Source organism: Netta rufina (genome assembly GCF_964035555.1).
Source record: "Netta rufina genome assembly, chromosome: 1".
Classification (NCBI taxonomy): domain Eukaryota; kingdom Metazoa; phylum Chordata; class Aves; order Anseriformes; family Anatidae; genus Netta; species Netta rufina.
In genome coordinates this window covers 2,615,072-2,641,854 of record NC_140123.1, presented here as the reverse complement: position 1 = coordinate 2,641,854, position 26,783 = coordinate 2,615,072, and positions in this window count along the sequence as shown.

The window sequence follows — 26,783 nt, the reverse complement described above, 5'->3', positions numbered from 1 at the left end:
TTTACATCTAATGCATTCTCTGAACATCCACAAATAACTGACATAGCTTTCCCATATGTCCAGGGCAACATCTGAGAGTTTTTTAAGACTTGAGACAAAAGACACTGTTTATCCAAGGACAACATGCATTTTCCTTCCACTTCTCACTCCTCCTATATTTCAAGATGCTGGTGTCATCACCTGCCAGCACTATCCAGCACAGCCATCCAAAAATAAACCATGAGCCCACCCTAGGAAGTCATGAAATCAACATAAGATTTGGGAGGTGTTTTTGAGACAAGACACGTATTGCTTTTCTTTTGCCTTCTGGTTTCCACAGAGCATCAGCTGACTGCAGACTGAGATTTTGTACCTCTGCCATTATGAACGCTTGGTTCTGTTTGAGTGATGAGTGATTCCCACAACAAGCCGTATTGACGGCACCTCTATACTTCCATTGACAGAAAATCATTTAAACCAGTCTTTGTTTCTCATTTTAAAGCTCTTCTGTCCAGAAATGAAGGTCTGAGATCTCTTCAAACATAATATATTTCAAGAAATGTCTCCACTTGTTCGTCTTGGACTTCAGAAACACTACATAACAGCACTGAATTCACAAAAAGAAAAGAAAAAATCTGGAAACTACTAAAGTCACGTCCCAGACTGAATACTGTGCTTTGTAGTTCTGGAAAGAGAATATTTTGAGGGTGTGGGTTATTGTACATTTTGGAGCAAAAGGAGAAGGTTTTTCTGTTGTGCACTGTGTACTTGTAAGGAAAAAAAAAAAAAGAAAGAAAGAAAAAAAAAAGCCTCTATTTCTGGTTCTGGAGCCTTTCAACAATCGTAATCAAATCCACACGCTTTGGGCTAATATCCCAAACTAGAAACCCGCCAAAAAGCCTGTAGACAGACCAGGTTTAGATTAATAAACAGTTTTAGATCATAGTGTAACTCCAGGAGGGACTATTAGCTCATCTGACCTGTGTATTGCAGGTTATTTAATGTTACCCAGTTACCTGTATATTAAGTCCAGTAACTCGTGTTTGAACACAGCTCATCCTGAGTAGAAAAACTTGACTGTTTTCAAAGGCACGTGAATCATAGAATCACAGAAGGGTTTGGGTTGCAAGAGACCCTAAAGCCCACATAATTCCACCTTCTTCCATGGTCAGGGACATCTCCCCTGAGCCCAGGCTGCCCCCAGCCCCACACAGCCTGGCCTTGGGCACTGCCAGGGCTGGGCCACCCCCAGCTCCTCTGGGCAGCCTGGGCCAGGCCCTCAGCGCCCTCAGAGGGCAGAATTTCTTCCCAAGGCCTCCCTGAAGCCTCCCCCCTGCCAGGCTCCAGCCGCTGCCCCTCGTCCTGGCCCCCCAGCCCTGACCAAGAGTCCCTCTCCAGCTTTCCTGCCCCCCCTGCAGGCCCTGACTGCTCTCCCAGGGGCCTTCTTTTCCCCAGTCTGAAAACATGAGCTACCTTCCACGTCCTTTGGTGTACTCCACCAGCACTAACAACACTTCCTTCCACATGTCCATACTTTAAAATTTTAATTTGCCACGACTTGTCTAGGAGACACCTGCTCTTGTTAGCCTTGCTCTTTGTCCACTGCATGAGAGCTCCTGGCACCCTGTACTCTGCTCTGCAAGATTCCTTACATGGCATCCAAGTCACACTTGTATTTGCTTCTGGATGGATGAGCACATGAAATATTTAAGTTTCTCTTTGTAAGATATTTCCCTGTTCTCCTGCTTTTTCATCATTACAAGAATAATTTCTTTGCTATCTTTAGCCATCTCTAGAAGTCAAGCCTCTATTCTACATGAGTAGTCCAGGCCCTTTTTTGGACAAAGAGTTCATCTCCAAATGGGGTGATTTTTGTCATCTGTATATGTTTATCATTACTTGTTCAGGACAAAACATTTGCCTGCTGTGTGGCTAATGTTTCTTGGGATAAACCCCACTCCTGAGGCTTTATGAAATGCCCTGCAGGGCTGAAAAAGACAAGTAATAAAGAAAATGCTTTGTAGTGAGAGATTCAAGATAAAAGTCTGCTCAGTTATCTAGCACAACTAACACTCACGATCTTAGTGATGGAGAGAGGAGAACCTAAAAACCTCATATAAGTAAATCCACTTGGGGTATGACATGCTCATCAACGCCCTTTTGGTTTCTCAGACAGAAAGGAGCAAAGCTGTGCCAGAGAAATAAAGCCTTTTACTCCCCTACTGAGTAACATGCCACAACAGTTACTTCAAACATGGCTAGATACCTCATGTCCAAAGAAAAAATGAAATCACATCTCCTCTCCTCTGGTTCTTCATCCCTCCTCTTTTTCCTTGGCACCATTTTCCAATCAGCTCGACAGATGATAGACTTGAAAGAAAGCACTACAAAGATTCATATGATTTCTGTTGAAACCCCAGATCTTCAGACAGCCAAAAAGAGGCCTGAACCCGGCCTTGCTGGAATTACAAACCCCAGAAGTGTCTCACTATGGCTTAGTCAGACCTTTCCTCATGGACAAGGAAGCTTTGAGATAAAGCTGTGTTTTAGGACAAGCATAAGCAAGAAGGATTGACTTCATGAAAGGATTACTTCTTGTCCAGGATGCTCTTTGTGAAGAGGAGCATTGAAGGTCTACAGCTTCCCACTGACCTTCTCCAGACATGAGGGACCTGTACCTCAGAGGTTCTGGTGAATCAACAAGAAGCACCTGCTGACATCTAACAGCCTGTATAAAAGCAAGGGGAAGACATGAGGCTTTCCATCCCCGTGATCCCGAAAAAATATGCCTGCTATAGGATCCCCAGTACTTGACTCTCAAAGAGTATCACTCTTCTGTCTTTCCTTCCCAAACTCAGACCTTTGTAAAGAGACCCCTCAAACTCACTCAGGATCCCCCCACAGTGAGAGAACCTATCCATCTGCCTTCACTCATCTTAAAATATCCTTAAACCATGTGTTTCCCTCAGTGGTCTGTGTAGCACAGTATTATTTCCTTTTTCATGTAGTTCTGCTCTTTCCCTGGTGTATCTCTTTATTTGTTTATTGAATTATCCTTTGAACTCGCTTCTGCTTCTTTTCAGAGACCTCCAAATTATTCTTCCTATGCTAATCTTCACCTTCCTTTCAGGCCCCATATTGGCCTGTGCTGCCCTTCAATCCTACTGAGGCTTTACAACGATGAATTTAAATTGCAAAGTCTTCCAACTATTTCTAGTTTTCTGCAGTAAAAATCTCTGTGCGTTCTAAGATCACAATCAAGATTCCTCTGGGCATTTTACGTTCCCTCCGAGTCAGCTGAGCAGAGGTCAAGAACATTTCGCATCGCCTCTTCCAACATTTCATTCCTCCCATGCCTTGCAAATCCAGTCATGTTGTGATTTCTGTTTGTTTGAGATGCATTCTGCCTTCAGTTCTTTCCTTTTGCTCTTTTGTACGGCTTTTGACCAGACCTTGGCTGTTACTCAAGTGGCACCATACTCAACAGCTTCTACTCTGCAACCTCACTAGAAATCAGCACCATCTTTTGCTCTCTCCCATGTTTCAGCTGATTTCAGTCATTCAACATTCAGTCTCCCTTTATATTTTTTGTCATCTGAGTGCCATTTTCTTTTATGACTAAAGTCTCAAAGGAGGTTAAAAGAAGGCCATAAACCATCATTTTTGGCACTTTGGTAGTTCCTTCAGTCCAAGTACTTGGCAAACAATAATTCAAGCTTCAGCATGAATGTCCTGTCTACTTACATCAAGTAGAGTTTGCTGCAATGTGAACTAACTTTCCATTGTGAATATTTCAACCCTATGTGCTATGACAGGAGCTGGCAGGAGCTATCTTTATCTTCTAATAATCACACTGCTGCACTGGCCAGAGGTCCCTATTAGGACCCTTCCACAAGAATGTTTTGCAAACATGGGCTGATCTGAAGCCCACTGAACTCAGAGGGAGTCTTCCATTAACTTCTGATGCTGTGCAACTGACTCTACAAAGCACAATAACAGCTCCAAGGCAGGATGCACAGGTAGAACTGTCTTTTCACTCACTGGTCCCTAACATTCACTTACGCAAGGGCAGCAATGTCTAGCAGATAACCTGTTTCACCCAACATTGCTCTTGAAGGTGACCTGGTTTAAGTCTTGATTCCTTGTGGCCATGAACACTGCAGTCTCTGTGTGGGGTTGGAAAATGTCAGGAGCTGCCAAGTCTGGTAGCCCGATAGGGGTGAGGGTGCTGCAACTCTGTGTTTCCATGTCCTCTGGGTCCAGCACACACATATACACGCAATATATAGGTATGTATATGCACATATACACATAAACATGTCTAGCCATACAGACAAATAGATGGAAAATAAAATATTCACATGAACGTGACCAATGTCAGTGGTCCTATCGTATGTGGCTAATCAGGGTGAAGCCCTATCAGTGGAAAATATACACATGTATATGCAAACCCACTGGCCTTAGACACTCAGTCTGCCCAGTAGCTGCCTCTGGATCCTCTGGTTTTCCATTCGTCTTGTGCCCAGACACATACACAATGGGTTTTCTATCACAGCTGGTCCAGACCTGTGGCCTTACTAGCAGCTGACCCCAGACCTCAGGCTCTGCCCAGCAGCTGCTTTGGATCCCCAGTTTCCTGGCTCCCAGTCCTCTTCTCCTACTTGGTGTTCTGGTCCAGTTCAAAATTTGCCTGTGGTTACAGACCACACCTACACAACGCTCATGCACCCAGTCTCTGCAGTTGCCAGTGCCTGAGCCTACAGACCCCTAATATTGATGGGCAGCCTGGGCCAGGCCCTCAGCACCCTCAGAGGGCAGAATTTCTTCCCAGGGCCTCCCCAAAGCCTCCCCCCTGCCAGGCTCCAGCGGGTGCCCCTCATCCTGTCCCCTCATTGGGACAGGACTAAGCTTTTAGCTGCATGGCCTGATAGAGAAGAACGTGACAGGCATGTTGGTCATCCGTGGACCATGAAGAAGTTAATGGGGTGGAACGGTCTGGAGATAAACACACCGACATGGGACAAAGCAGTACAACTAGGACTGGAAGGTTGTCCTTGGAAGCAAAGCTCTGAGTGCAATGTTTAGCCAACACCCTCTTGTCAGTGGTGCCAACCTCTGGTGCTTGTCTGGCAATCGAATTCTCAGCAAATAAGTTTTCAGAACATGAAATAGGAATAAAATTACCCAGAGATCCCCTTTGGTGATTAAAAGCAAACAAACAAAGCAGCAAATCCATGGAAAGATGGTCTAGAATACCTAAAATACAGCATTTTTTGACCTCTTGAAATTAAAACTCCCAGCCTTGGAAAAATCCAACTGAAACAGAAAAATTCCTCTAACCTTTGCAAAAAATATGTTCCTTTTTGCCAGTAAAAGCCATTCCTTCACAACACCATTTGGATAACGTGCCTCTACATCTTGTTCATCTGTCACCTCATAGGCTTCAGATTTTTTTGTGTTTTCATCACTGGTCTGTATATAAGAAAAAGAGTGGGGGGAGAAAAAAGAGGCACAAATTTTGGCAGGAATCCCTGCCTGGAATGAATATAAAACTTTGTTTTATTTAAGTGATCTGGTTGTGTGTGTGTGTGAGAGAGAGAGAGGGAGAAGGGAAACAAATAAAGATAGTTTTAAAAAAAGTGAGTGTGAAAGAAATTCCCCAGAGAGACAAATAAAGGACTTTTTTATTGCTAATAACACATGTTCTGGCATGTGCTTTGCACGTTGTTAACCCACCTTGAAACCAGTAAGTTTAGTTGTTGTTGATTTGGGAGCTCTGGTTATTTCTTTTTTTTTTTTTTTTTTTAACCTTTCTTGTTTTTTGAATTGTTGCAGTAAGGGTTAAAAATCATAAAAAAAAAAAAAAAAATTGAAAAAAAAATCTTTGCTCTTGCTGTTTACTTGGAAACCCTGAAAGATGAGGGGGTGATTTCATTCCTTACCTTCGTTATATTACTAAATCTCCCTGATGGACCAGGGTGGCTTTACTCTGGCTAATGCATGTACATTTGGGCTAGACAGCCCCATTTGGGATGGATGGTTTCAGCAGCTGTCATCTTGGTGGTTGCTGTTCACTTGACCTGGGTGGATCTGATCTCAAAGAGCAAAGCTGAATGGAATTTCATGAAAAAGAGGAATAAAATTGCAGAGGAAATAAAAAGGAAAGGTCAAATGCATTCTGGCATTCCCTGCTCATGTCTACCAACAGATAGTACTTAACACACCGATTTGAGGCAGGAATGTATGTAAACCTACACTTACAGCATATCCCTAGCCAAGGAAAGATGAGAGCGCATGGCTTAATGTTTTCCTCAGTGTGGCTTAAATGCTTGTGACTTATGCATGACATCCAGGCCTCTTGCTGGTGGTGACCCCAGGTGTTGAATCTAGCTCCCAGCCTCCTCTGTCATCTTCTAACCATCTCTTTGTTCAACAGATAGCGTGCTCAAATGAACACATCAAGCTTCATGCAGTGGGGAGGAAATCTCTCCTGCAGAGTTCTGGTCTTCTCTGTCCCACCAGATCTTCTCCAAAACTACCTGGCAGCAGGATGAGCAGTTTGTCAGGCTGGGCATATTGCTCCAGTTGGGAACCTGTTTTTGTGTCCTTTGCTCATTGACCCCAAAGCCTACAAAAATTCAGCCATGCAGTCAGTTGTCTCCAGGAGTCTCGTGTTCATTGCTCAGCACAGGATGGTTCAGGTGAATATGCAGGAGTTCTCAGTGCTTTTCTGATCCGTACCACTTCCCTTCAAGCCAGTTTGAGCCTTACCCTCCACCACTTCAAATCCTTCAGCCCCACTTATCGCAGGCCCATGGGGATTTCTCTGAGCAGGAGCTGCCAGACCAGGATGGTGTCTCTGTGATGATGACATACGTCTGGGAGAGGACAAAGGGAAGAAGCTGCCAAGTTCCCTCTCTTGGTATTTAAGTGAGACTTAGACTTCTCCCTACCATAACCCAGAGCTTTCTCTGGGTGGTGAAAGTAACAGCAGACATTCAGAAAAGGCCCTGACCTCCTTTCCCCCAAGGGTACCCAAACACTCAACACTCTGCTGTCTGTTAGCCAGGGGAGTTTTAGGTTAGATGTTAGGAAGAACTTCTTTACCGAAAGGGTTGTTAGGCATTGGAACAGGCTGCCCAGGGAAGTGGTGGAGTCACCATCCCTGGAGGTCTTTAAAAGACGTTTAGATGTAGAGCTTAGGGATATGGTTTAGTGGGGACTGCTAGCGTTAGGTCAGAGGTTGGACTCGATGATCTTGAGGTCTCTTCCAACCTAGAAATTCTGTGATTCTGTGATTCTGTGATTCTGTTGGAGGTTGAAATCACAGAAACTCTGAACCCAGAGGTATCCAGCTCTTGTACAGATCACCACAAACATTGGCTGCATGAAGAATGGTGACACTGATTTGGGGGCCTGTGCTGCACTGCCTAGAGGGTCCCTGTCCAGAGAAACTTTATCTCCTAGCTATGTCCAAGAAGATCCACGAAGTCCCACCATGTTTCACAGACGATGACCTGGAGATGCATTTCTGTCTCACACAGTGGACAGAAATAGGGGTTACCTATGAATTTTAGTATCTAAAAACAGAAGACAGACAGGAACCTTCTCCCCAAGAAGACAGGAATTTTCTCCCTGAGAAAGGGAGATAGACCCAAGGGTTTTCCCTCAGCTCCCTGTGCCACACATCACTCTCAGTTATGGTTTCTGCACATACCAGTGGATGCTTGTTTTTTGCAGGCATCACATTTTACCTCCCATCAAAGGCCATCTCATAAATATGTGAAGAGCTAGAAGCAGGTTGGACATTTTCTTCTGTGTTAGCTGACTCTCCATCAAACAGCTCATTCCTTGATATGAAGAAGGGACTTTGGTTAATGGGGTTGTTCTTCAGTCGTTCATCTGCAAGTGGATTTCTCACTAATCCCTGACCTGCTTGCAGATGACTTTCTGGAGAGGCAAAATTCAGAAAGAAAACCACTTTTTCTCCATAGCTCAGCAAGGAAAGCCAGACACCATCAATGGAGGAACCTCTGCAGCATTTTGTCAGGCTGGCTGGGGCTCAGCAGCCCCAGTGGAAGCAGCACAGCTACTGTCTTGCTACGCCTTCATTTTCTCCCTCCAGCCGAAGGCAGACAAAATGCAGGGCTTTTCAAGCTGACAGACAGCCAAAGTGCTGCTTCTTCAGCTCTTGGAAATGTCTCTTTCTAAAGCAAAAGCCATAGGTTAGTCTTAGAAACTGTGAAATGATTCCAAAAGCCTCATGTGTTGAGGCCTAAGAGTCTGGTGTGGCTTGTTAAGAGGTATGGCCCCATCGCTTTATTTTTGACCCAGCTCTAGATCTAATCTGCCTTAAAACTTGGCTGTTTTGAAGTCTGGAGATCACTGTTTTCTTCCCACCCATGAGAAAATCATTGCATTTAAGGGAATTTCTCTGCCTTTTGGTATGATATCAAGGCAAATCGTAAAAATGGGAGACAGATATTATTGTCATTTAAGATGGTAGCCATCAATATTTCAGAATTATCTCTTCCATACCAAACTATACTTTTCCAAAATGCCTTGCAGAGTCTCTTGCTTTAGCTATGCCGTAAAAATGAGACAGCAAACCAAATTGCCTTTCACCTTTTGTGTTGCTCTTCACCTGCCCCTACTGCAAAATGAGATGCAGTAACTTGTCATGTGCTTTGCATCACAAATGGGTGCTGTGGTAATGCAACACCTTCCCCATTGCCACCATGCCAGCTTGGACACCCCAAAAGAAGGTCACTCTCCCCACGGCTTGCATTACTCAAAACAGGGCTTCTTCTCTTTGCAATCATGAAATTTATCTCACGGTTCACTGCCTGAACTATGCTTCCTTTTTGGTTCTCAAATCTAAGCCAAAAATGTGACCTGTCCCTTTCTTATCATCTCACTCCTCACTATGATCCCATGAGAGAGTCAAGCATAATCCTTTTTTACTAGGGAGGATACTGAGGCAGAAAAGGTAAAGAAAACTTTAAACAAATTCTTGGAAATGCTCTTGGGCACTTGGTTCCTACATTGTTTCATTACAAAGGTGCCAAAACAAATGAAACCTGCTGATTACTCAGTTCCTTTGAAGTTCGAGCCATGCCATATTTGCAGGGCTACATCTTAAGCTGTCAGCTTTGAACATTTTTTGCTTCATTGACACATCCATGGCCGGACAGGGAAAGCTAGAAAGGAGTTCCAAAGCTAGAAGGAGTTCCTGACTCCTAGCACAGTGGTTTAGCAGATCAGAACATGCTGCATCTATCCTCGGGCCAAAGCAGTGTGCTCGCACCTCTCTCCCAGCTGTCCTCCCTTGCAAGGCAACAGGAACTGCTTGTAAATCTGAGTCTTGCATCTGGCCTCGTCCACCTGGCTGACACCCACCAGATCGGAGCGCTGACTCCCACACACACTTATGGCTGGAGAGACAACTTTTTGAACCATCTCCACTGAAGACACTGGTGAAAGTGAAACTGAATACAAAGCAGATGCTGATCATAACTGAATTCCCCCAGACAACATTATCTCAGCTCACAGCCAGTAGCTTTTATTTGTTGGTGATGCTCCGGTCTTCTGCTCCTTTCCTTCCTTTTCCCTGTGGATCCATAATCATGTCTTGTCCCTGTTTTCTCGTAGATGGAAGCCAGTTACCTGACTTCATATGCAATGTGCATTTCCATCCTCACCTTTCCCCATTCCTGCTTCTCGTCTGCTCGATCCTCAGCAGTCTGGCTCCTGCATTTCCTTATCTCACTGTGGCAACAACGGCACATCTAGCACTGATACAGTCACCATACAAAATGGACAATAGTCTGAAGGATATTGCTGCAGAAATCTAGAAACTCCTGTAGAAAGTACAGGGGAAAACTGGGGTGATGCATCAGTAATTTGATTTCTTTGAGGTGAATTTGGCAGGTTTTTTAGGGCTACTTATCTGGCAGTTCAACTTTGCCTTTCTTACTCTATGTCTCCCTAGTATACCTATCACCTCATCAACAACTTTTCCTAATCTAGTACTGTTTTTGAGGCACATTTGGAAACTCTGGAGTTCAAGCTAAAGTCTATGTACATGGAGCATGCTGACCATAAGACTCTGAGGGCATGGCACAGTGGAAAAGAGGAGGTTTACTAGGACCAGCTCTGCTCCACAATGCAAGTGGCAGGGGCAAAGGTCTGTATTACATACAGAGCAGAGGATGCCTCGGTGCCCATGTGCATCACATTTTATTGAATTGTTTCGGTAGGGTGCTGATAGAGGTTACAGGCCTGGGTTAGAAATTGTTGGTTCAATAGAAAGCTGACAGTAATGCTGCTTTTGAGGGAATGCCTTTTGGAAGGAGAAGTTTTCAGCCAGATATTCTTGCAGGGAAACTGAGACCCAAGTTACTCCTGTGTGAGGAGAAGGGTACATCACCTGTCTGTATTAATGTCTGATTTATTTACTGAACCCTGACAATATTCCACTCGGCTTTGGACTTTCCTTTGTCTTATTTGTATGTTCAGTGCCTGCCAAGGGACATTTTTTCTTGCAGGGTTGCTGCAATGGGGTCACATCTTACAGGTGATGGCCAAGGGTGCTGATTGAAGGACAGCAAGAGGGTGCTGGGAGGCTACCTGCTGCTGACACCACCTGGCTGAGGCTTGTGCTCAGAGCTTTCCCTCGAGCTACCAGACCTCTGCCCTTTATGAAATTACTGATGACTTGCTATTCTTGCAACTGATTTGCTGTTGATTTCCTCTTGCTCCGAACAACACATGAGAGGAGGAACCAAGTTCAGCGTGGAAATGCATGGCCCTAAGCCTGCTTCCAATTTGTCCCCTAGGAATTAAAACGTCTGGCTGGTGAAAACTGAAACACTCCCTGGAGAACACCTCTGGCCTGTCCAAGTTTATTTTGTCTTTTTTTTTTTAATTTTTTTTCCTTGTTTTTTTTTCTTGTGCAGTCTCAACACACACTTGGTCTCCCATTGCTGATCCTTTTCTCCAGAGCCACATAAAGCTGCTGTTAGAGAATCCATCCCAATGTTTTTTTATGTTCCTCTTTTCTCGGGTTCTAATGCCCGAGGAGAGGTGTTTGGGGGGAGGTTTCCCATCAAAATACCCTCTGTCAAATGCACTTCACATGTAACTTTGCTGACACAAATCAGAGCTGGAGGAATGTCATTGAAGTAAATCCTTTTGTTTGAGAGGGGAAATCCAATAAATTCTCTGGCAGCTGGGCTTGTTCTTCAAGGATGATTTTTTTCCATCTTTCTTTGAAATACCATCCCCTCTTTCAGCTCCATTCAAGTTCCAATAGCGATTTCTTCCTTTTATACAGTCTGTTCCTATCATGTTTGCTATGGGAGGAAAACAATAGCAAACAAACAGACAAACAAACAAAAATCCTTTGGAGTGAACTTGACGGACCCAAATTATTTAATTTGGTGCGGAAGCCTACTGCCAAAAAGAAAAAGTTCAAGAAGTTAACAACTAAATTGGTGTTGACCCTTCTAAGTAGCTTAGTTGCAATCAGAGCAATGCAAGGTTGGCAGAGACAGGCCCCTTGATGTTAGCTGAGGGTCTGTCCCACTGATGTTGTATCATTTGTCTTTTAAACAACATGTGAACAGACCACACAAGTACCAGGAGAGCCGAAGTATGGTGAGGGATTAATTGCAAGCAACAAGCCAGGACCACCGATTTCCACTCAGCAGCCTTAGCTGTGCCCTGCAGTTCAGAAACACGACACGTGAGAACCAGCCCTGACAGCACTCACAGGCTATTAGCGGGGACAAAACAACCCCCTCTGTGCAGAACATTTCATTCTTTAATTACAACATGACAACAGAAGTGACATAAGCCTATTATTTGATTTTAGGATCCTGTTCCCATCTATACCAGATGCATTTGTTCCAAGGCATTTGTTTGTTTCTGTACTCGGCTTTTCCAGCTCCTCTTTGCACCTGGAATGCTTTTTCATTAGCAGATTTCAGACTTTAATTTAGAAGAGTTTAGAAATGTTTCAAAGAGCTTATCTCATATCAAAAATGTCTGTAAAGTAGATTTCTCTTAGAGTACAGTCTATAGCACAGAAAATACAATAAATGTTTAAGGTGGAATATTCTCTGTGTCCCTTTGCAGTGCTTGTTTTGCATTTATCAACTCACAAGGGAAATGCAGGCTGATCACCACCGATTTCATACTGCCTGGTTTCCTGTTGCTTTCACTTTCAGTTATATTCAGTTTCCAGGCTGTTTTCTGCAGTTACTTGTAGGCTGATTTACTGAGACCACAAGCATAAGCTCTGAAATCTCAAACAGTGAAGAAAGAGTAATTGAGATACTTTAAAAAAAATATTATATATATATGCCTGGTTTTCATAGTGACTTCAGATAGTGGAGAAACACCTCAGCCATTCAGCAAACACATTACACCAGTACCACGCCGGAGAGCAACAGTCCTGCATTCCTCCTGCCACGGATGCTTTCCCCATTCCCCTCCCCTCCAGTTCCCTAGAGCCTGCACAACCACTTGTGTAGTTGCAGGGAATGAAATTCCTGCAAAATAGCTCAGGAAGAGAAGTTTCCATTTCAGTCCTGTTTGGTTGCCTGGCCTGGTGCGACGCTCGGAATTGCTTGTTCTGGGGCAGCAGAAATGAGGCGGTGAGGTGATTCTGAGGTTCCTTTTTCTGTGGTGGTGACAGCTCATGACAGTTCATCACGTATATTGAAATGGGGCCTTAAGACCTTCCAGGATATGAAGGACCCTATTATCCTTGTTCTGCAGGACAACAGAGGGATGCAGACAGTCAGAGGACCAGGTGATGATTACTCCATGCAGACCTTTTGATGGTTACTCCGTGCAGGGCTTTGAGCACACGTTCATAGGGCACAGCCCGAAATGAGATAGCTTTAAAATGAACCAGAACTTCTTGTATGGGATTCATCCTGCTTTACTGGGATGCTTGAAGCAGGCATGTAGAGACTCAAGGCTTCTTCTGGAGTCACTGGGAAGAGAGACCCTTCCAGAGGGACATTCATGTCCTGGTTGGGATGAGTGGTTGTAGATGTTCCTCTTCACACAGTGACTCCAGAGGAAGCCAAGAGCTCACAGACTCCCTACGAAGTTGAAATGAGTGTGATTTACTCCTAGGTAAAGTGCAATTATCCTAAAAAAGGGTTGTACTTTCCCTGGTCCCAAGAAGTGTCCTCTTCCTCCAAACCACCTCTGTTAATGTGTTTGCCATGCGAAGGAGAAAACACATCAGGGGGATCTGCCATAAACATGTAATACAAGTGTAAACACATATAGACAAACCTCATCAATATAATAATAATAATTATTATTATTATCGATAATAATAATAATAATAATAATAATAATAATAATAATAATAATAATAATAATAATAATGTATTGAGTGTCTGTAGCCAGCAAGCTCAGAATGACCCTACAATGATTCATAGCAGTCACTTCCCTCCCTTGCCCCACTGCCCCCACAATTTGCTACAGCTCCAGTGGTCATTACTCACTGCAAACTGCACAGCTGGATAAACTCAGTGATCAGACAGGTCTTTCCTATTTCTAATGGGAATCCTGCCTGAACTCTGGCCTGTCTGGGTAGCCCTGGGAGAAATTAGCTGATTAAAAAAGTCCAGGGGGAGCTGCAAATTGGAAGAGTTCTGTACTTCCAAAATGCAATTGGCAATGCACCGTGTTAGTGAGTTATCACAAGACACTGCAGTGACCAGAATATTTCCTTTAAGGCATCTCCTTCCTGCAGTTCGTTGTCTGTCCTGGCTTTTACATACCCTGAGCTGGGGGGAGTGTTGGTTTTCCAGCCAGAGTCCCAGGGAAGGTCAGACTGGGTTAAGACGAAGTACTTTCTGGTTTTCAGCTCTGTTACACTATTTACCTCCCTTTTGCCTCCGAGTTTGTTTTACCGTGTGCTGCCCCCTCCCTGCTCCATGTTTTTTCCTTTCACTGCACAGAATGCTCTTAACTCCTAATATATTAGAGCTAGGATCTGGCATGTTTTGCCAGCAGACGCGTTCACTGTCACCCTGGGGGAATTCATCGCGGTGAAATCCATCTTACTTGGCTTTCCAGCCCCGCGCCTGCAGACATCTCCATCTGAGCTACATACCCTCCCCAGACGTGAGAGTCAAGAGAGGAAAACAGGCACTTCGGAGGTGCAATTCATCTCGGCCTCATGTAGACATTTCTATTAGGTCAGAACCATGCTCTGTTTCTCTTCACTGGCTGTAAAGGGAGCCTGGGGTGAGTGGCTCCAATGGAGGCCTCTATCATGCAGATGTCTATGGTAGGTGAAATTAATTTTTGTTCTGTAAATTGATTTGAGAAGAAGTCAGTCAGTCACTCAGCTTTATTATTTTTTTTATTATTATTATTTTAGAGTTTTACCTGCTTTTATTATTTTTAATTTACCCCTCTCCTGCAGCAGCTGCAGATGGGCTCTGACAAAGGCTAATCAACCTGCTGTAATTTTGATAAAACTTGATGACACGAGACCCTCTTGGCTGCTGCTTTGGTGACTCATGGCAAGCACAAGATGGGTCAAAGAGAAGCCATGGTGTGGAAGATTCCTGCAGAAAGCTGCCACGTCACTCAAGCAATTCCATAGCATAGGCAATGGCAGACTTGGCCTCATGTGTGTTCATGCTGGGGATTCGGTGTCCTCTGCTGAGCATGACCTATCATCAGCTTGGTAATGACAAGGTGCAAATGTTGGCAACCTGGACCACAAAGCTCCGGGTCTTTTAATGTGTCTCTGGTGGCCAGCAAAAACCAAATGGAAGAATGATGAGAAGACACAGGCAGCTTGAAATCCGCAGACACGGAGCGCTAAACCAAAACACCACCACGCTGCTAACGCAGATGTCAAAACAAAGCATGAGCTCTGGGATTCATCCTTTGCCAGTTCAGTGCAAACAATTTGGCTCACGGAAATTAAGCGAGGAAGTCTAGCTTCAAACACGGCCAGAGAATGAGTGGGAATGTGGATGACATCCAGCTCTTTTGAACTGGGTCGATAATCAGACAAAGAAGGACGGATAGTCACTGAGTAGCTGTGGAGGACAGTGGTGCTTCTTCCACAGTGCTGGTGAAATAAAGAGTCTCATCTTCTCTCGGTGAAGGAGCGAATGAGAGAACATCCGTGAAAGGGTGTTTAATATAATCCATACATGTATAGAATATCCTGGTCTAGGTCCACCTCTGTTCAGAATCTCTTACCTTAGAGTATCATGCAAGGAGACATGCTTAAACGCAAACTTCTAGCTACCTAAAACCTACATAGCTTTAGAAATATACAGCCAAATCCAAGCTGCTATCTCCAGTGGGACTTTGAGATTTAGAGTTTGGTTCCATGTCAGCTGTGCTCTTAGCTCAGCTACTTTCTGCCTCACAGCTGAGGTGACATCTATCCAGCTAAAAGGCTCTGCAGAGCCAACATGCATCTGCACACCAAAATCCATGTGATAGTTAGTGCATCTGTGCTTCCTCTGACAAGGACACTGCCCATTATATGCCTGGGCTGAAGCTCAAGATTATTAAAGTCAAGATTATTGAAGTCAAGAGGGGCATTTGCACTGGCTCCTGAGGTCTTCATGTTTGGGTCTGATGAAGGACAGCAACAAAACCCACCTGTTTTCAGGAAACCCCCACTCCAAATTGTCCATGCCTAGCTTTGGGTACCAATAAAGACTGGGAAAGGCTCTCAGGGTTAGATTTTAGCAACCAAAGAGTGTGTAGGCATTTGAGTGTGTGGCACCTACTCAACATATGTGGGCTGCCGAGATAAAAAGAACCTGAAACAAACCTGCTGCACACCAACACTATCACAGTGGGACAAGATAGCTGCTCCAGGGTCATGTCTTCACCTGCTAACTGCAATCAAGTGTTGCTCACTCAAGGTTAACCAAGAAATATTTCCTAGAGTGATGCTGAGTGTCCTGTGCAGAGAGTCTGAAGGGCGGTGACTGAGGGCAACATCAGCTGAAGACATTTTCCAGAACCAGTCTGCATTCAAAGGATCCTGCCAAAATCACTGCATGGCAGCTCAGATAACAGACACTCTCTTCCCAATAGAAGAAAGCACCCCCTCCCCTTTTTTTTTCTTTTTTTTTTTTTTTTTTTTTTCAGTTAAACTGTGAGACAGATCTTTCATCAGATCAAATCTGCTGGCTGCTGTTCAATCGATCTGCTGTAGCACTCCAGGGTAAAAAACAGCCCTTCTGGGCAGAGACAATTGGCTGTTGTGTGTCTTTCTTCCCATTATTTTTGACTCTCCAATCTTCCTGCCCTTCCTTATTTCCATGCCATTCTTCTGGGTCTTCTCAAGGAGCCACTGAGACTGATCTGGGCCAAGGGAAGAACTTGCTTAGGAGGATTTGGAGACAATGTGGCAGCAACCTGGTTGGTGGCATGCAATAGATCTGAAATATAGTCAAGCAAATTGTCCTGTTATACAGACTAAAAGAGCAGTATATTTTGTCTCTCTTCTGGCCACCTTTCTTCCTGTTGGTTACAAAATACAATCCCTGTTCTAATGCACATGGACACGGAGAATCAAGTTGGTCTTACTCCAGTTTGTACTTACTGTGGAAATGGTGACTCAGGGTGGTCCTTGGACCAGTTCTTAAAGCCTGCTCTGGTACGAGCTGCTCACCCTGTGCTTCAGTGAGAAGTCAGCACTTTTAGCCAAGGAACTGTCTGGCCTATTTTGGGGATCCTGGCATCCTGTATTCTGTCATCTTAGTCACTCCCAGAATTGTGCAGCGCTACCCACGAGGAAACTGCAGGACAATTTAATGCTCTTTCCACACAGAACCTTTGTCTGACAAGGAATGAATGACAAACCTGGAGAGATCTAGTTAGAGACCAGTGGATCTTGCTGTGTCTTTCTTCTTGGGAATAATTTTTTAATCTTGTTTCCAGAAGTCTGGGGTCTTTATCTCTGCTGCTACTGGTAGATAGAGCTCTGGAGAAGCTCAGTAGAATTTCAGCCTGTTGGTTAGTCAATGCTTTGGTTCAACTCCAGGGTGATCATGTTGGCTCCTCTGCCTAGGACCCCAGCAACTGTATCAGTAAAATAAAAATAACTAATTAAGGTACTCTTAATTAGTACTGGTACTTAATTAGTACTGGTACTTAAGGTACTGGTACTCTTTCCCAGTATAAGGACTGTTATGAAGATGTCCAAATGACCACTGGCAAGTAAATACCACGTAAATTGAAAGATCTCTGGAGAAACTGGAAATATGGGAAGAAGCTTGAAATGATGCTAGCATAGTTCTGTGGTTAAAGAGCTGATCTGGCTCCTGCATCAGGCTTCTTGTGAGGCCCTTGAAGCAGTCAATTCATCTTTCTTTCTCTTAGTTCCCTCTTTGCAAAGCAGAGATTTCAATATTCCCTTTATCTGTCTTGGCAATTACATGTTTTTCAGGATGTGGACTTAATTTAATTAATTTATCTTCATCTTAATTTAGGTCTTAGCATCATGGACCCTTGATCTCAGCTCACATTTCTAAATAAGTATCATGCAAAAATCAAGAACTTGCATATCCAAAGAACACAACAGTTGAGAAATACTTAAGTCTGAAGTCACAGCAACCAAGTTTTACTTCAACTGCTATAAAACAATTGTGCATTTCTACCTGGCCTCACTCTAAGACACAAGTAAAGCAGAGCAAGGAAAAACCTGTTCAAACCTTCCTTACTGGTTTTTTTTATTATTATTATTATTTTTATTATAATTTCCTTGTTCTTTCATTATTGACTCATAAACCATAAAACATAACAAATTCTACATTTTCCTTCCTCTAGATTTTCAGATGCTGCAATTGGAATTGCAAGGTGGCTCAGGAGCCAGGAGTGAGAAAAACATATTTCCCTTGGCACTATGGCATTTTCTTTTCACACTGGTAATAACAGCAGCAAGCTGAGTTAAAGTACCATGGTAATTAGCTAAATGCTCATTGACACTAGAGAAGAAATGAATATTGCAACAAGTAGCTGGCTGTCCTGGTGCTGAAAGTGCACAGACTCCACTGGAACAGCCACTGGGGAATTTGGATTTATTTTATTTTTTAATTTTTTATTATTTATTTTTACTGCAGAAGCACTGGGACAGATTCTGCACAAACCCAGTGCCTAGTCCACAACCTCACAACTAGAGAAACAAAAGGGCCAGGGGATAGACTTCATCTGCTCAGTTCTTTGTCCTGGACTCATCTCCATGCCTTGTATTCTGTCAGATTTTTTTCAGAGCTGGTATTACAAGTCCTGACATCCTCTCCAGGCAAGCCAGATATTATTCTCAAAACAGCAGATGCCTGGACTGGCTCGAGTGAGTGAGTTTCTGGGTTTTTGCAAACCGAGCCCTAAAGAAGTGCAGAGATACTACGAGCAACGTGCATCTTAGATGCATGCCCCAGTGCTGCAGCTGCATGGCATGACGGCTACGTGACAGCCACAGGGGATACACAAAGTCTAACTGTGACAAAACAGCTGCACCTAGATGGATGTGCCATCTCTTTTCACTTGTCTTCTGCTTTTCCTCCCCTTGGTAAAGCAGCCTGCAAGCACTTGGAGATGGGGACTGCCTTCAGCAGGAGTCTGTGCGAGGCTCAGCCTATTTATAGGCATTTCCCTGCTTAGGACTATTCAGTGCTACTGTGACATAAATAGTAAACTCTTTATTAATAAGCAGATAAGAAGCTCCCTGGGTCTTAGGTCACTTGGACTACATCCCAGTTCAGGAATTATCTCACAGGTGAGCTCCCCTTCCGATCACATATGGTCCCACCAGCAACTCCCACAGTTACTTACACGTGAAAATAATATTATGAAAACATTTACTGTAAGCTTTAGATTAATTTAGTAGAATTTAGCAGCTGGAAATAACGAGGAGGAGCCAGCACCTTGCAAAGAGCCAGCACTCTGCAGACCACCAGCAAGTGCTCCACAGACCTCAGTTTGGAAAGTGATGAGACAGATGGAAGTCATTATTTTGTTTTGAACAAAATACCATCTGGGGCCAACATTTGCTGTCTGTTACTTCTGAGTAAATCCAGAGAAACTCCATCGTGTTCCTTAATAATCAGTCCTGGGACCGATCTTATTAAATATTTTCTTTAATGAACTTGGCAGAAAGAACGTAGGCGCCTGGTCATGGGATCTACTGATGACGCAAACTTGAGTGACTGCATCGCTGTTGCAGAGAAGGATCAGAATATGAGATGGATGACCTTGGAGGAAGGCTGAGTGAGAGAAAAGGGCGTGTTTTAGGAGTAATAGAGTAAGAGACTCCACTTAGGGGCTAAGGTAGAAACTTGTCGATTGCAGGTAACAGTAGGGAAAAAAAAGGACCTGAAGTTGTCTGTTTGAAGACAGGGGCCTTAAAAAGAACAACTGCAGTTGTAATGTATCTGAAGTAAGATGCTTGGTAAGAGCCTGGGTTGTTCAGCTGAGGAAAACGAGCAGTTTCATAGGTTCCAACTGCACAGGTTTATTAAAAACTCCCAAGATGAGGAACATCCCTCTGACAGTGAGGTCCACCAGGGTGGTTATACCTATTCTGCCAACAGGGCAGCCCATGATCCATGTCGACTACAGGAAAATCCAGAGCATTACTTGAGAGCATCCCACTTGGCACAAGCTGAGTCTTTGCCATTGATGTTCCAGCAATTGAGCCATCTGGATGGCTGAGCACCCCTGGCAGCATTAACATCATGAGAGAAACACCATCAAAGGAGAAGAAACGTGCAAGCTGTAGGAAAAGATGGCCCCAAAAGCAGCAGCTATAACAGAGCTCTGATCAAGTCCTAAGTAAACATGACCGAGCAGACACAGAAAAATCCCTCCCATCACTGGTCTTAGACCATCCTTGACTTTGACATGACGATATTATGCCAAGGCTCCAGCAGTGATTAGCTTTATGCCAGGTGTTGTGCTGGTGTTGTGCAGAGAAACACTCAAATAACTTCTCAGGGTTTATACTGAGCTGAGAATTACTGCCTGAAAAACAGTAGCAAATATGATGTCAGTTTATATTCAAGGACTTTTGCCCAAATTCTTAGTGTGTATTACAAGAACAAATAATTTTCTGAAGGGGTGAAATGTAGCAGCTTTACGCAGAAGAGGTACTTTGGTTTTACTGCAAACTCAGTATAGAGCATAAAGGGCAACATACAAGCAGAACACATAAATCAGTCAGTCTAGTGTCTCTGGTTGTCCGAATTTGGACTTGCACAGCAAACACAGGTCATACACAGTGCTACATGAGAGAGAGATCCCCAGCCAATGGAAATTGATGTAATCCTTGGAGCTTCACTGACTTACAATAGCAATAGTCTGGTGCATCACATTTGTTTCTGTGAGCACAAACAATGAAGCAGCTTTTTTTTTTTCAGAACGCATTTTCCAAAGACTGTGACTTTCCTCATGGATACTGGGGATGCTCCAGTGATTTCAGTAAACCCGCTGTCTGTTTATACTCACACAAAAATAGAATCAGAAATTAAAATCACAATAATTATAATAAATGCAATTATAATAACTCCAAAACACGTTTTCCTGCTTAGGAACTCCTCGCCTAGTTAATAAAAGACAAAAGGGAAAACTGCCTCAAGTCCATGAACGTCCCTAGAGGATTGCAGTGCTGACAGTCTTTACACCTTACTTATTTGCAGGGCACACATGGTGTCTTCCCCCGAAGCGTGGCTCTGCTGCTCCTGCTGCAGCTGAGCATCAGCCTCAGCAGCCAGGCAGATGGATGGGCAGGGGAGAAAAAGCCAGTTCGTTCATCCTTGAGCTGCTCGGCCAGCTCTAATTAAGACCAAAGAGCTCGTCTGTCTGTCCCTACCATGACAATATTTTTATTTATTTATTTATTTATTTATTTTCTGTGCAGTTTCTTTTTCTGTGCAGTTTCTGGCATGGGTCAGAGAGCTGCTAGCACCAGGTATTGAATGACTCTTTGAGTTGGGATATGTGAGCCACGAAATAACTCAATCTCCACTTCCTTCTGCTGGTTGTGCAGGGCTAAATCACAGTGCAGCGAGGAGAGAGAGACCAAGATTTCCATGCGAGGTGATCTAAATCATGACTAATTGCATTTGAGCTGTGATTAAGGGCACCAAAAAGAAGCAGAGAGCCACTGAAGTAGGTGTTGCATGGACACACACAGCTTCCCCTGCCACACACACGTTTGTGTATGGCTGCAGGGGTAACAGGCAGCACTCATGCACACATGTATGTGTGTCCTTTGATCATCCTGGTTGCTTTTCTCGGAGTTGTTCAGCCTCATCTGCACTCATTTTAACTTCAGTCAAGCTCAGATGACATGGACATTAAACCCTCTCCTTGCAAGACTAGGAGAAGGAGGAACATTAATGAGCACACCGTCTTCCAAGCTGCACAACACGATTGTCCTTGTTTTACAGTGCTGTTTCTTCCTCTCTTCAACCTTGCAGCATCTCACCTTCCAGGCTTATGCCTTAGCTTTACCCAATGGACTGACTTTTTTTATTATTATTATTTTTTTCCAAATTTTCCTCCTTCATAGTTGGGGAAGGGAGGGAGAGAAAGAAAACGATGATGATGATGCTTAGCATATGCACCATGTGCCCCTGCACAGCAAGCAGCTGGGGTGGTGTGCTCGGTGGTACAACTTTGCACAATATGTGCTTCATCTGTCTCTTTCTGCACTAGTTTCTTTCTTCTATTCACTCCTCTCTGCTTTGATGATTTTTTTTTTCTTGTTTTCCTGCCAACATTGCTTGAGAGGCAGGGTTTCCAGCTCTACGGCTCCTGGGCAGTGCTGCCACATGAACTGCTCGGCGTCATCAGTGTCTGGGCTATGAAGACATTTAGCTTTGAGGTTACACAGCCATCTGGTTTGCCTGAAGACAAGCAGCTTCATTTCCAGCTCCAGAGCTGATCCACAGCATGACTTCTGCGGGGCCAAGGGCACCACGGCTAAATTAAGCTCTTCTCTGTTCTGCATGTCAAAGTTTTGAGTTCCCCCAGGCTTCAAGAAAATGGGCAAACGGGACTCTGGAGATGTTGATGGCCTACTAAGGCTAGGCAGGATGAGTCTTAGGCTTGAAGATGCATGGAAGGGAGGATGAAAATCCCATGATGTGAATCTTGAGCTTGGAAGGCTTGCTGTGGGCCAGTCCTCCTGGATTTTCAGATTTCCTGCAAAGAAATTAGAATCTTGCAACTTCTGGACTCTGGCTGTTGGAGCAGTCTGCTGCCGTGAGACTTCCCAAGCTTCTGTCTCCGTCTCTTCATGTCTGAGAAGCCAACAGGCCCCAAAGCATGAAAAAAAAAGGTCTCTTGGGTGACCTGCATGGCTGGATAACCCAGACCCCTGTGATTTAAAGGCTGCAGGAGTTCCCGGTAGCTGAAAGCCTCTCCAAAACACCTGTGGGCAGGACTGGCACGGTGATTTGGGGGCATTTGGTTGCACAGAGAGTCCTGACACTTCCATTCTACCTTGAGAAATCTGCCTTCATATTTGGCTGCTCCATCAGTGGAACAAGAAGGCCGGTGCCAAGCAAATACATCATTCCCACAACATGTGGCTGCTGACAAGCCTGCAGGGCTGAGCAGAAGAGCTTGAAGCTCTCGGCCTGGACCGAGGTGTGGTGCTGAGGCTGTGCAGTGCTGGCTGGGTGGCTGGTGATGCATAACACGGGATCGTGACATCAGCTGTCATCGGGTGCTCTCCAAAAGATCACTGAGATAAGAGTTTACCTCGTTCATCCACAGGAATGTTATTTCTGTACAGGATTTTGGACTGTAAGTCCCTGTTTGAGGAGACTGTAGGAGCAGGTAAGCTGTCCTGCAGTCCCACGGAGGTCAGGTCTGAGACATCTGGACAGAGCTCAGAAAGCTTTACACCTACCTAGCTCATTGCCTTTTTTCCTGCACTCTCCAATCTCCTGTGCTTCTTAACAGGCTTTAAAAAATAAATAAATAAAATAAAATAAAATAAAATAAAACAAAATAAAATAAAATAAAATAAATAAATAAATAAATCACATCCCATCCATCCTTATATTCTGGGTTTAAACATTGACAATCTCAGGAGCAGCACCTCAGGACTGTCTGGAAAAGCTTTCCTTCTCCTGGGGGATTTACCCCTTTGCTGTGTATTCCCCAGCATGTATTCCAGCAGTCCTCCAGAAGCAGGTTCAGGCTTTCTGGTGCAAGGACCCTTATCCAAACCAAATAATACGGAGTGTAAGAGGCAAGCAGATGAGTGCTGAAGGACTATGGTCTTCCCACACGTTTGCTTGGGCAGTTCAGACACGTTTCCAGAAACCACAGTCCCCAGAGACATTCTTCTGTCTGCAAGGGAATGCACTTGTTAAGCCAGGGAGAGGAAAAGCTGCCTTCTCAGAAATGAAACAGGTCATCTTCCAGCACTTGGAGGCAGAGACAGTGGCCACTGAGGTGGCCGAGGTAAAAGTATGTATAAACATCCATGCTGGAGCCACCAGCATCTGATAGCATGCAAGGCAGTGATCTGGCGTTCCCTGTACTCCAACATGTTTTGTATTCCACCTGGGAAGGTGCTGGAGTGCAGATTTCCGGATGAGAAGAGGAGGGGAGGTTTTACAGAAAGATTGCAGGGATTTGGGAGGGTAGTGGTGCTCACTGGGAAGGGAAGAAGATAGGGGAGCATGAAGCGTAGGCTCTGAATTTGGAGGACAGTAGTAGGGACAAGGAGGGAACACAGCAGAAGTGGAGAGAGGAGGTCAGACAGCTCACTAAAAAAGGACTTTTAGGACAAAAAAAAAATAAAGTAAGTAAATAAATTAATTAATTAAAAACTAGGGAACCTGCTTCTGAATGTTGATTGGGGTTTCTCTCACCCCAAAAGGCTGGCAATGGTTCAGACAACTTCTAGAAGCATCCCATATCCACAGCCCATGTGAGGCAATATCTATGGGTCCACACTGAGCCATCCTATAGCTACAGATGCTTGGCTCCATGAAATGAGCTAAAGACAATTTTCCAACCCTGAATGCAACCGGCACATGTCTTGTGTCCATATAGCTGAACTTTCTTACCTTCTATCTCGGGTAGCTGGGAGTTGTTTCTCTCCTGAGCCTTAAACTTACTGGTTTGAGACTCGTGTCCAGGATCTCTTCAACCTCCTTGCAAAACCACTAATTAATTATGTGGTCCTGGAGCTTGACACCCCCTTCTCCCACATATACATGTCCCTTCTGGACTGCAGCTGAACTCTGCAAGGATGCGTGATGGATGCAGCACAATATACCTGCCAAGATACCTCTTGCAAAGGGTTCCGGGAAACACTATTACTCTGTTTGTCTCCCCGTTGACCCAAAATACTTCCCTCACTGCCATAGGACAAGCGGACAGCAGCTCCTGTAAGCCAGAGAGACGGAGTCACTCACCAGCCCTTGCCCCGAGCATCAAACATCTGGTTGTTGATATGGGAATGAATAAGCTAGAGGGCTGATGTGAACCAGATTGCTTGCGCTCTGTCCAAAAATTCCTCTGCAAGCTTCCAGTGTCGACTTTTGGCTTATCTTTTGCACATAGGCTCTGTGGGCACTTTCTGGGAAACCAGGAGGAGTATAGATTCGCAGCAGCTGAGAAGCGGGATTTGTCATGCTCATTGGGATATGCTTTTGTCTGAGCAGACAGGTTTGGGCTTAATTAAGTGTGTCCTTAATTAAGGACACACTCCTCCATGCCTTTGGAGCAAGGCAAGGCTCTTCCAAACTCCAAACCAGGAAAAGCAAGAAGGGACAGGAGGAAAGGACCTGGGGAAGGAGCCCAGAGTGGGTGGGAGAGAGGAGCCCAAAGCTGGCTCAAGAGCCATGTCTGAAGCTCCAGCACACTCCTGCTGTTGTGCCTCATTTGCCATGATCAAGAGTTCATAATCAGCATTCATATCCTCCCTGTCCACAGTTCCACCAGGTCCTGAGGATTACTGCAGAGCAGAGTCTGGTGATCAGTTGCTATTGAATCTTGACCCCTCTCTGAATGCAAGGAAGTGTATTTGTTGGTGGTGGTGGTGGTGGTGATTTTTTCCAAATCCCTCTTCCTCAAAAAAAAGATGAATAAAAGAAGTCCTGGTCCAGCAGGAGGGAATCCCATGCCTGCCACCACCCCCATCCCATTGCAGGGCCCACTAAAAGAGGTGGGCCATGACTTCTGCATGAGCTCCAGTGTGAGACAAAGCCTTTTTTTCCCCTCCATAGTTTCATTTGACATGTTTAAATGATGAATTTGTGAAGGGATACCTTGTTTTTAAGAAATATTTTTAAATGCTTGTAAAACTTGGCTGGATGATGTTCAGTGTTCATAAATACCTCTAACTGGGAAAGATGGGGTATCATTTCTAACTAGACATTCTTGACGTGACCTACAAATCACAGGACTTCTGAAATGGCCATTGAGCAATTGAGTCTTCAAAAATGAGTGTCCATCCTCCTTCTAATGGAGGCATGAAGGGAAGGAATTTCAGGAAAATAATCCATCACAAGCTACTGCATTTATCTATAGCAGTGGCTGTGTCAAGTGCAGAAGGCAAGAAGCAGAATCCATCTATAGCATTAAAACCATCACATGCTGATCCTGACATTCTTCCTTTCTCTGCTTTGCCTATCACACAACTGTGCTTTGTTCCCTGGATAGCAATGGATGCTTGTAATGTTTTCTCAAGATGAAACCTTGAAATCATCCCAGAATCTAAACTATCTTCTACTCTGGCACATATGAACCACTAAAGACCATTTTTTTATAGCAGGGAGAACAGCATCATCCATCTAGCATTGCAAAGGCAAGAGTAGACCTGGTAAGAAATTGTGAAGTTCCCTTGCAGGAAGGATGATACAGATCAGACAAAGATCTGATATGATCTGATCTGATCATCTGATCTGATATTTTTTATGGAAAACTCACTAACGGAGAGGGGGACTCTGGAATCAGCTGTCTGAGGTCTCTGTAGTTTCCAACACTACAAGTCTTTAAGCAGAATCTCTTAGAGCATAGAATTAAGATCAACCTCTGCAGGGAATGGCATAGTGACAGCTGATCCTTTCTTGGTTTAGAAAGACAAATCATGAGATCTTTCAAGATCTTTCATTTTCTTTCTCTATAGCTTCACAAAATTTCCTCTGGGGTAGCACAAAGTCCTGCCAACCCCCATAAAACAGTGTACAGACCTATGCAGCCCTTTTGGGAAGTCTGGCTGGACTTGAGGAAATGGGACTTGTCTGTATTGTTTTCTGAAGAGCATCTCCAGGCCACCTTTAGGACCAGGTGTGTCCTCTGTGCAGACGATCATTGTGCAAGAGTATGCAGAGGCCTCAGTCATATGCTCAACCCACAAGAGCTCAGCATGCTCTTAGACGCACTGCATGACCACCACCACCATTTTCTGCCTCCCAGCACTGAGGAAATGGCACATATCTGCAAATTCAGATCCCAGCACAGGGAAAGGACTGAGGCCCTAACATTATGCCTCACAGAATCCCTTTGGAATTGCTAACACAGGAGCCAAGAGGAAAGGAAAATCATTATGTTATAACTTGATACATGAAAGAAGACCATGGAAAATGAGGGACCTCTCAAGTCATTTGATCTAAATGTTGCTGTCACAGGTACCCTGCCATATGTTCCCATTCACACCTTTAATATTATTAGAAGTCTTTCCCAGAACTGCATTCCTCTGATGCCTTTTTCCACTTCAAAGTACCCACGGCCCAATCGACATCCATTTACATTTGTGCCAA